The following is an 11,569-nucleotide window of genomic DNA, read 5'->3' on the forward strand; positions in this document are numbered from 1 at the left end:
GTACTTCGTTCGATTTTGTGTTACTCTTTTATTTTAACCAGGTAAGCTAGTTGAGAACAAGTTCTCCATTACAATTGTGACATGGCCAAGATAAAGCAGTGTAGTGGGACAGAAACAACACAGTTACACATGGAATAAACAAACATACAGTCAATAAGACAATAGAAAAGTCTATATACAGTGTGTGCAAATGAGGTAAGATAAGGGAGGTAAGGCAATAAATGGGCCGTAGTGGCGAAATAATTACAATTTAGCATTAACACTGGAGTGATAGATGTGCAGAAGGTGAATGTGCAAGTAGAGATACTGGGGTGAACAACAAAAAATAACCGTATGGGGATGAGGTAGTTGGATGGGCTATTTACAGATGGGCTATGTACAGGTGCAGGAATCTGTCAGCTGCTCTGACAGCTGGTGCTTAACGTTAGAGAGGGAGATAAGATTTTGGCAGTTCGTTCCAGTCATTGGTAGCAGAGAACTGGAAGAAAGGCGGCCAAAGGAGGAATTGGTTTTGGGGGTGACCAGTGAAATATACCTGCTGGGTGGGTGCTGCTATGGTGACTAGTGAGCTGAGATAAGGCGGAGCTTTACCTAGCAGAGACTTGTAGATAACCTGGAGTCAGTGGGTTTGGCGACAAGTATGAAGCGAGGGCCAGCCAACGAGAGCATACAGGTCACGGTGGTGGGTGGTGTATGGGGCATTGGTGACAAAACGGATGGCACTGTGATAGACTGCATCCAATTTGCTGAGTAGAGTGTTGGAGGCTATTTTGTAAATGACATTGCCGAAGTCAAGGATTGGGAGGATAGTCATTTTTACGAGGGTATGTTTGGCAGCATGAGTGAAGGATGCTTTGTTTTGCAAAATAGGAAGTGGATTCTAGATTTAATTTAGGATTGGAGATGCTTAATGTGAGTCTGGAAGGAGAGTTTACAGTCTAACCATACACCTAGGTATTTGTAGTTGTCCACATATTCGAAGTCAGAACCGTCCAGAGTAGTGATGCTGGACGGGCGAGCAAGTGCGGGCAGCGATTGGTTGAAGAGCATGCATGAATTTTACTTGCATTTACAGTACGAGAAGTTGAAGGACCCGGAAGGAGAGTTGTATGGCTATGAAGCTTGTCTGGTGGTTAGTTAACACAGTGTCCAAAGAGGGGCCAGAAGTACAGTATACAGAATGGTGTCGTCTGCATAGAGGTGGATCGGGGAATCACCAGTAGCAAGAGTGACATCATTGATGTATAAAGGTGTCTTACTGAGTGGCCTGCCAGACTGGCGCTGGAGAGAAGAGAGATCGAGAGACAGAGATGGTAGAGAGGCAGAGAGGTCTATCAGTCTTTCTGAGTGGCCAACCACTGGCGCTGGAGAGAAGAGAGATCGAGAGACAGAGATGGTAGAGAGGCAGAGAGGTCTATCAGTCTTGCTGAGTGGCCAGCCACTGGCGCTGGAGAGTAGGGAGATACAGAGAGACAGAGATGGTAGAGAGGCAGAGAGGTCTATCAGTCTTACTGAGTGGCCAGCCACTGGCGCTGGAGAGTAGGGAGATACAGAGAGACAGAGATGGTAGAGAGGCAGAGAGGTCTATCAGTCTTACTGAGTGGCCAGCCACTGGCGCTGGAGAGTAGGGAGATACAGAGAGACAGAGATGGTAGAGAGGCAGAGAGGTCTATCAGTCTTACTGAGTGGCCAGCCACTGGCGCTGGAGAGTAGGGAGATACAGATAGACAGAGATGGTAGATCGGCAGAGAGGTCTATCAGTCTTACTGAGTGGCCAGCCACTGGCGCTGGAGAGAGGAGAGATCGAGAGACAGAGATGGTAGAGAGGCAGAGAGGTCTATCAGTCTTACTGAGTGGCCAGCCACTGGCGCTGGAGAGTAGGGAGATACAGAGAGACAGAGATGGTAGAGATGGTAGAGAGGTCTATCAGTCTATCAGTCTTATTGATGGTTCATCCCTGTGGAATGCTTTCGACACCTTGTAGTCCGTGCCTTGACGAATTGAGTTGGTTTTGAGGGAAAATTAGGTATTTCTGTTTGCTTTATTTGAATACATTTGCAACTATTTCTTTCTTTAACTGTCATCGTAGTTCTTCTGAGGTTTTTATTCTTACTTAAAATTATTAGATTTTGGATTTCTTTCTCTCTTCTTCTTCTTCTTCTTCTTCTTCTTCTTCTTCTTATTACTCTTTTATTATATTATTATTATATTATTATTGTTATTATTATTATTATTATTATTATATTATTATTATTATTATTATTATTATTATTATTATCATTATTATTATTATTATTATTATCAATATATTATTATTATTATTATTATTGTTATCATTATTATTATTATTATTATTATTATATTATTATTATTATTATTATTATTATCAATATATTATTATTATTATTATATTATTATTATTATTATTACAATTATCAATATATTATTATTATTACTATTATTATTATTATTATCAATATATTATTATTATTACTATTATTATTATTATTATTATTATTATTATTATTATTATATTATTATTATTATTATTATTATCAATATATTATTATTATTATATTATTATTATTATTATTACAATTATCAATATATTATTATTATTACTATTATTATTATTATTATCAATATATTATTATTATTACTATTATTATTATTATTATAACTATAATATCATTATTATTATTATCACTGCATTGTTACCAAAAAGCTCTCAAGGTCAGAACTTCACTGTACTGCTTAACACGAGTTGTATCCTGTGCACGTTGCGAATAAACTTTAAATCTTACGTGTATGAGGTTACTATGACCTCTAGTGGCCAGTGATGGAATAGCAGCCACTGTCTTGTTTGAATTCTCCTGTTCCATGGTGTTTTCAGTAGGGCATACCATGCATTTCAATTAACAGGTGTGCCTTGTTAAAAAAGTTCATTTGTGGAATTTCTTTCCTTCTTAATGCATTTGAGCTAACTAATGTGTTGTGATAAGGTAGTGGTGATACAGAAGAAACCAAGTCCATATTATGGGCAAAGAACAGCTTCAAATAAGCAAAGAGAAATGTCTATCCACTATTACTTAAGACATGTAGCGTCACATTGCAATGCCAGTGACACACTTAGTAAGAAACCACTGTAGAGCACAGTAACACACTGTAGTGGACAGTAAGACACTGTAGTGGACAGTAACACACTGTAGGGTACAGTAACACACTGTAGTGGACTGTAACACACTGTAGGGTACAGTAACACACTGTAGTGGACAGTAACACACTGTAGTGGACAGTAACACACTGTAGTGGACAGTAACACACTGTAGTGGACAGTAACACACTGTAGTGTACAGTAACACACTGTAGTGAACTGTAACACACTGTAGTGGACTGTAACACACTGTAGTGGACAGTAACACACTGTAGTGGACAGTAACACACTGTAGTGTACAGTAACACACTGTAGTGGACAGTAACACACTGTAGGGTACAGTAACACACTGTAGTGGACAGTAACACACTGTAGTGGACAGTAACACACTGTAGTGGACAGTAACACACTGTAGGGTACAGTAACACACTGTAGTGTACAGTAACACACTGTAGTGGACAGTAACACACTGTAGTGGACAGTAACACACTGTAGTGGACAGTAACACACTGTAGGGGACAGTAACACACTGTAGTGGACAGTAACACACTGTAGTGGACAGTAACACACTGTAGTGGACAGTAACACACTGTAGTGTACAGTAACACTGTAGGGTACAGTAACACACTGTAGTGGACAGTAACACACTATAGTGGACAGTAACACACTGTAGTGGACAGTAACACACTGTAGTGGACAGTAACACACTGTAGGGTGCAGTAACACACTGTAGTGGACAGTAACACACTGTAGTGGACAGTAACACACTGTAGTGGACAGTAACACACTGTAGGGTACAGTAACACACTGTAGGGGTACAGTAACACACTGTAGTGGACACTGTAACACACTGTAGTGGACAGTAACACACTTTAGGGACAGTAACACACTGTAGTGGACAGTAACACACTGTAGTGGACAGTAACACACTCTTTTCCTCTGTGGACGATGTTCAGTTAGCTGCCGGTTTGAGCTCCCAGTAATCTAATTCATGCCTGGCATCATGGCGCTCCCAGTAATCTAATTCATGGGCCTGGCATCATGGCTGGCACAGTGTGGGCACACGAGCTTTACACCCTGGCACTGTGGGCACAGACACATACACCCTGGCACTGTGGGCACACAGACACATACACCCTGGCACTGTGGGCACACAGACACATACACCCTGGCACTGTGGGCACACAGACACATACACCCTGGCACTGTGGGCACACAGACACATACACCCTGGCACTGTGGGCACACAGACACATACGCCCTGGCACTGTGGGCACACAGACACATACGCCCTGGCACTGTGGGCACACAGACACATACACCCTGGCACTGTGGGCACACAGACACATACACCCTGGCACTGTGGGCACACAGACACATACGCCCTGGCACTGTGGGCACACAGACACATACGCCCTGGCACTGTGGGCACACAGACACATACCCTGGCACTGTGGGCACACAGACACATACACCCTGGCACTGTGGGCACACAGACACATACACCACCCTGGCACTGTGGGCACACAGACACATACACCCTGGCACTGTGGGCACACAGACACATACACCCTGGCACTGTGGGCACACAGACACATACACCCTGGCACTGTGGGCACACAGACACATACACCCTGGCACTGTGGGCACAGACACATACACCCTGGCACTGTGAGCACACAGACACATACACCCTGGCACTGTGGGCACACAGACACATACTGTTTGCCAATCTAACTCGGGTTCATTGAGTTTCTCTGTCTTAGCCCCTGGAGCCCCTTGAAACCATATGCCTCTGTGCCCAATCTCTCTCTCTCCCTCTCTTCCTCTTCCTTCTCTGTCTCCTCCTCTCTCCTCCTTCCTCTCCTCTCTTTCTCCTCCTCTGTCACTTCCTCTCTCCTCCTTTGTCTCCTCCTCTGTGTCCTCCAGCCTCCTCCTCTGTCACTACCTCTCTCCTCCTTCACTCTCCTCCTCTGTCTCCTCCTCTCTCCTCCTTCAATCTCCTCCTCTGTCTCCTCCTCTCTCCTTCACTCTCCTCCTCTTTCTCCTCCTCTGTCCATTCCTCTCTCCTCCTTCACTCTCCTCCTCTGTCTCCTCCTCTGTCACTTCCTCTCTCCTTCTTCCTCTCCTCCTGTCTCTCCTCTGTCACTTCCTCTCTCCTCTTTCACTCTCCTCCTTTGTCTCCTCCTTTGTCTCCTCCTTTGTCTCCTACTCTCTCCTCCTTCACTCTCCTCCTCTGTCTCCTCCTCTGTCTCCTCCTCTCTCCTCCTTCCTCTCCTCCTCTTTCTCCTCTTTCTCCTCCCTCTGTCTCCTCCTCTCTCCCCCTTCCTCTCCTCCTCTTTCTCCTCCTCTGTCACTTCCTCTCTCCTCCTTCACTCTCCTCCTCTGTCTCCTCCTTTTTCTCCTCCTCTCTCCCTCCTTCCTCTCCTCCTCTGTCTCCTCCTCTCTCCTCCTTCACTCTCCTCCTCTTTCTCCTCCTCTGTCACTTCCTCTCTCCTCCTTCACTCTCCTCCTCTGTCTCCTCCTTTGCCTCCTCCTCTCTCCTCCTTCACTCTCCTCCTCTGTCTCCTCCTCTCTCCTCCCTTCCTCTCCTCCTCTTTCTCCTCCTCTGTCACTTCCTCTCTCCTCCTTCCTCTCCTCCTCTGTCTCCTCCTCTGTCCCCACCTCTCTCCTCCTTCACTCTCCTGCTCTGTCTCCTCCTCTGTCTCCTCCTCTCTCCTCCTTCACTCTCCTCCTCTCTCTCCTCCTCTCTCCTCCTTCACTCTCCTCCTTTGTCTCCTCCTCTCTCCTCCTCTCCCCTCCTTCACTCTCCTCCTCTTTCTCCTCCTCTGTCACTTCCACTCTCCTCCACTTACTCCCTCTCCTACTCACTTTCCAGAGGACCTAGATGACCTGCGTATGGAGGGGGTAACAGGGCTGGCTCCGTCAGGCAGTAAGTTCAGCCAGGGTCGTAGCTCCTACTGCCCAGAACCCCAGGCCAAGGTCACACTCAACATCTGCTCTAGGTGTGCAAGGTAAATATTTACTTGTCCTTTACTCTTTACTCTGAATACCTGGCCCTAACCTGTCATTTACTCTGAATACCTGGCCTAACCTGTCCTTTACGCTGGATACCTGGCCCTTTTTTTTTTAATTATTTTTTTACTCTGAATACCTGGCCCTAACCTGTCCTTTACTCTTTACTCATTTACTCTGAATACCTGGCCCTAACCTGTCCTTTACTCTTTACTCATTTACTCTGAATACCTGCCCCTAACCTGTCCATTACCCTGAATACATGGCCCTAACCTGTCCTTTACTCTTTACTCTGAATACATGGCCCTAACCTGTCCTTTTACTCTTTACTCTGAATACATGGCCCTAACCTGTCCTTTACTCTTTACTCTGAATACATGGCCTAACCTGTCCTTTACTCTTTACCCTGAATACTTGGCCTTTACCTGTCCTATTCTCTGACTACCTGGTCCTTACCTGTGCTTGACCTTGGCCACCTGGCTCTTACCTGTCCTTTACCCTCACCCTTACCCTGACCTGTCCTTTACCCTGACCACCTCACCCTGACCTGTCCTTTACCCTGACCACCTCACCCTTACCTGTCCTTTACCCTGACCACCTCACCCTTACCTGTCCTTTACCCTGACAACCTGGCCCTTATCTGTCTTTACCCTGACCCCTACCTGTCCTTTACCCTGGTCCCTACCTGTCCTTTACCCTGACCACCTGACCCTTACCTGTCCTTTACCCTGACAACCTGGCCATTACCTGTCCTTTACCCTGGCCCTTATCTGTCTTTACCTGACCACCTGGCCCTGTCCGTCTGTCTGACTGATTGTTTGACTGACTGACTGTCTGTGATTGCTGGCTTGTTGTCTGTTTTTCCTTTTGTCTGTCTGTCTGCTCTATAACTTGGTAGCTCCATTTACACAGTGGGGCTGGTCAAACACTGCACTACTGTCTATTCAGCATGTATTTATCTGAGAGGAGAGGGTATGGTCTCAGTATTTATCTGAGAGGAGAGGGGTATGGTCTCAGTATTTATCTGAGAGGAGAGGGGTATGGTCTCAGTATTTATCTGAGAGGAGAGGGGTATGGTCTCAGTATTTATCTGAGAGGAGAGGGTATGGTCTCAGTATTTATCTGAGAGGAGAGGGGTATGGTCTCAGTATTTATCTGAGAGGAGAGGGGTATGGTACCTCAGTATTTATCTGAGAGGAGAGGGAGGGGGTATGGTACCTCAGTATTTATCTGAGAGGACAGGGGTATGGTCTCAGTATTTATCTGAGAGGAGAGGAGAGGGTATGGTACCTCAGTATTTATCTGAGAGGAGGATGGTCCTCAGTAGGAGAGGAGGGGGTATGGTCTCAGTATTTATCTGAGAGGGGAGATGAGAGGAGGGTATGGTCTCAGTATTTATCTGAGAGGAGGGGGTATGGTCTCAGTATTTATCTGACAGGAGGGGTATGGTCTCAGTATTTATCTGAGAGGAGAGGAGAGGGGTATGGTCTCAGTATTTATCTGAGAGGAGAGAGGGGTATGGTCTCAGTATTTATCTGAGAGGAGAGGGTATGGTCTCAGTATTTATCTGAGAGGAGAGGGGTATGGTCTCAGTATTTATCTGAGAGGAGGGAGTATGGTCTCAGTATTTATCTGAGAGGAGGGGGTATGGTCTCAGGAGAGGGTATGGTCTCAGTATTTATCTGAGAGGAGAGGGGTATGGTCTCAGTATTTATCTGAGAGGGAGAGGGGTATGGTCCTCATTTTTATCTGAGAGGAGAGGGGTATGGTCTCAGTATTTATCTGAGAGGAGAGGGTATGGTCTCAGTATTTATCTGAGAGGAGAGGGTATGGTCTCAGTATTTATCTGAGAGGAGAGGGGTATGGTCCTCAGTATTTATCTGAGAGGAGAGGGGTATGGTCTCAGTATTTATCTGAGAGGAGAGGGTATGGTCTCAGTATTTATCTGAGAGGAGAGGGTATGGTCTCAGTATTTATCTGAGAGGAGAGGAGAGGTATGGTCTCAGTATTTATCTGAGAGGAGAGGTATGGTCTCAGTATTTATCTGAGAGGGAGAGTAGAGTATTTATCTGAGAGAGGGAGGGGTATGGTACCTCAGTATTTATCTGAGAGGAGAGGGTATGGTCCCTCAGTATTTATCTGAGAGGAGAGGGGTATGGTCTCAGTATTTATCTGAGAGGAGAGGGGATGTCTCAGTATTTATCTGAGAGGAGGGGGGGTACTCAGTATTTATCTGAGAGGAGAGGGGTATGGTACCTCAGTATTTATCTGAGAGGAGAGGGATGGGTATTTATCTGAGAGGAGAGGTATGGTCCCTCAGTATTTATCTGAGAGGAGAGGGGTATGGTACCTCAGTATTTATCTGAGGGAGAGGGGTATGGTACCTCAGTATTTATCTGAGAGGAGAGGGGGTATGGTCTCAGTATTTATCTGAGAGGAGAGGACCTCAGTATTTTCTGAGAGGAGAGGGGTATGGTCTCAGTATTTATCTGAGAGGAGAGGGGTATGGTCTCAGTATTTATCTGAGAGGAGAGGGGTATGGTACCTCAGTATTTATCTGAGAGGAGAGGGGTATGGTACCTCAGTATTTATCTGAGAGGAGAGGGGTATGGTCTCAGTATTTATCTGAGAGGAGAGGGGTATGGTCCCTCAGTATTTATCTTAGAGGAGAGGGGTATGGTCTCAGTATTTATCTGAGAGGAGAGGGGTATGGTCTCAGTATTTATCTGAGAGGAGAGGAGAGGGGTACGGTACCTCAGTATTTATCTGAGAGGAGAGGGGTATGGTACCTCAGTATTTATCTGAGAGGAGAGGGGTATGGTCCCTCAGTATTTATCTGAGAGGAGAGGGGTATGGTCTCAGTATTTATCTGAGAGGAGAGGGGTATGGTACTCAGTATTTATCTGACAGGAGAGGGGTATGGTACCTCAGTATTTATCTGAGAGGAGAGGGTATGGTCTCAGTATTTATCTGAGAGGGAGAGGGGTATGGTCTCAGTATTTATCTGAGAGGAGAGGGGTATGGTACCTCAGTATTTATCTGAGAGGAGAGGGGGGTATGGTCTCAGTATTTATCTGAGAGGAGAGGGTAGGTCTCAAGTATGAGAGGAGAGGGGTATGGTACTCAGTATTTATCTGAGAGGAGAGGGGTATGGTCTCAGTATTTATCTGAGAGGAGAGGGGTATGGTCTCTGAGAGGAGAGGGGTATGGTCTCAGTATTTATCCGAGAGGAGAGGGGTACGTTCTCAGTATTTATCTGAGAGGAGAGGGGTACCTCATTATTTATCTGAGAGGAGAGGGGTATGGTACCTCAGTATTTATCTTGGAGGAGGGGTATATGATGAATGCTTGTCTGAATTACTGCTGTGTCCATAGGCTTCCTCTGCACGGATGTTCCTGGGACATGTGTGTGAGAGAGAGACACTAGTTCACCTCTGAATGATATCATCAACTTCTATGTTAGTCAGTGTTTGAATCTATATTAAACCAGTAGACTCTATGTCTCTTCAAGTCAAACCTCCCCACATGGAAGCAGGTTTATTAGTAGGGTGGAGAGGTTTTTTATTAAGAGGTACAGATAGATTTCACTGGCAGTGAAAAACAAAACTAGAACACACACTGTAAACCTTTTTGTTTGGAAGTGAGAGCCAACCCCTCTCCTCCTTCTCTCCATGTCACTCCATCTGCTTCCTTTTGACCTGTGACCCCTGGCTTTATAGCCTTCTGTTCACAGGCATGTCTGCTGAACACTCTCCTCATACCAGTCTCTCTTTCTCTCCCCCCTGTTTATTTACAGTTCACATTCATTCCTCTTGACTCCACATTTTGCCTGAATTCAAAATGGCTTAAAATGTTTGTTTTTTTAAGTCTTCTACACACAATACCCCATAATGACAAAGTGAAAACGTGTTTTTAGATTTTTTTTGCAAAAGTATTCTCATCAAATCCCATTTTATTGGTCACATACACATGGTTAGCAGATCAAATCATCAAATCAAATGTATTTATATAGCCCTTCGTACATCAGCTGATATCTCAAAGTGCTGTACAGAAACCCAGCCTAAAACCCCAAACAGCAAGCAATGCAGGTGTAGAAGCACGGTGGCTAGGAACAACTCCCTAGAAAGGCCAAAACCTAGGAAGAAACCTAGGGAGGAACCAGGCTATGTGGGGTGGCCAGTCCTCTTCTGGCTGTGCCGGGTGGAGATTATAACAGAACATGGCCAAGATGTTCAAATGTTCATAAATGACCAGCATGGTCCAATAATAATAAGGCAGAACAGTTGAAACTGGAGCAGCAGCACGGCCAGGTGGACTGGGGACAGCAAGGTGTCATCATGTCAGGTAGTCCTGAGGCATGGTCCAAGGGCTCAGGTCCTCCTCCGAGAGAGAAAGAGCGAAAGAGAGAATTAGAGAGAGCACACTTAAATTCACACAGGACACCGAATAGGACAGGAGAAAGTACTCCAGATATAACAAACTGTCCTAGCCCCCCAACACATAAACTACTGCAGCATAAATACTGGAGGCTGAGACAGGAGGGTCAGGAGACACTGTGGCCCCATCCGAGGACACCCCCGGACAGGGCCAAACAGGAAGGATATAACCCCACCCACTTTGCCAAAGCACAGCCCCCACACCACTAGAGGGATATCTTCAACCACCAACTTACCATCCTGAGACAAGGCTGAGTATAGCCCACAAATATCTCAGCCACGCACAACCAAGGGGGGGCGCCAACCTAGATGTTAATGGTCACATACACATGGTTAGCAGATGTTATTGGTCACATACACATAGCTAGCAGATGTTATTGGTCACATACACATGGTTAGCAGATGTTATTTGTCACATACATGGTTAGCAGATATTAATGGTCACATATACATGGTTAGCAGATGTTATTGGTCACATACACATGGTTAGCAGATGTTATTGGTCACATACTGAATTGGTCCACCCACACAGCGTAGCGAAATGCTTGTGTGAGCATAGCGAAATGCTTGTGCTTCTCGTTCTCACAGTGCAGTCAGTAATCTAAGTAATCAAACAATTCCCCCAACTACCTAATACACACAAATGTAAAGGGGTGAATGAGAATATGTACATATAAATATATGGATGAGTGATGGCCGTGCGGCATAGGCAAGATGCAGTAGATGGTATAGAGTACAGTAGATACATATGAGCTGAGTAATGTAGGATATGTAAACATTATTAAAGTGGTGTTATTTAAAGTGACTAGTGATACCTTTATTAAGTCCATGTATTAAAGTGGCCTTGAGATTTGAGTCAGTATGTTGGCAGCAGCCTCTCTATGTTAGTGTTGGCTGTTTAACAGTCTGATGGCCTTGAGATAGAAGCTGTTTTTTAGTCTCTCTGTCACTGCTTTGATGCACC

At 45.2% G+C, this 11,569-nt stretch overlaps 1 pseudogene; it reads left to right on the forward strand.

Moving 5' to 3' along the window:
* The window catches only part of LOC123990432, a 67,997-nt pseudogene that overhangs the window by 8,851 nt on the left and 47,577 nt on the right, over positions 1–11,569 (forward strand).

Source organism: Oncorhynchus gorbuscha, linkage group LG12 (genome assembly GCF_021184085.1).
Source record: "Oncorhynchus gorbuscha isolate QuinsamMale2020 ecotype Even-year linkage group LG12, OgorEven_v1.0, whole genome shotgun sequence".
NCBI lineage: Eukaryota > Metazoa > Chordata > Actinopteri > Salmoniformes > Salmonidae > Oncorhynchus > Oncorhynchus gorbuscha.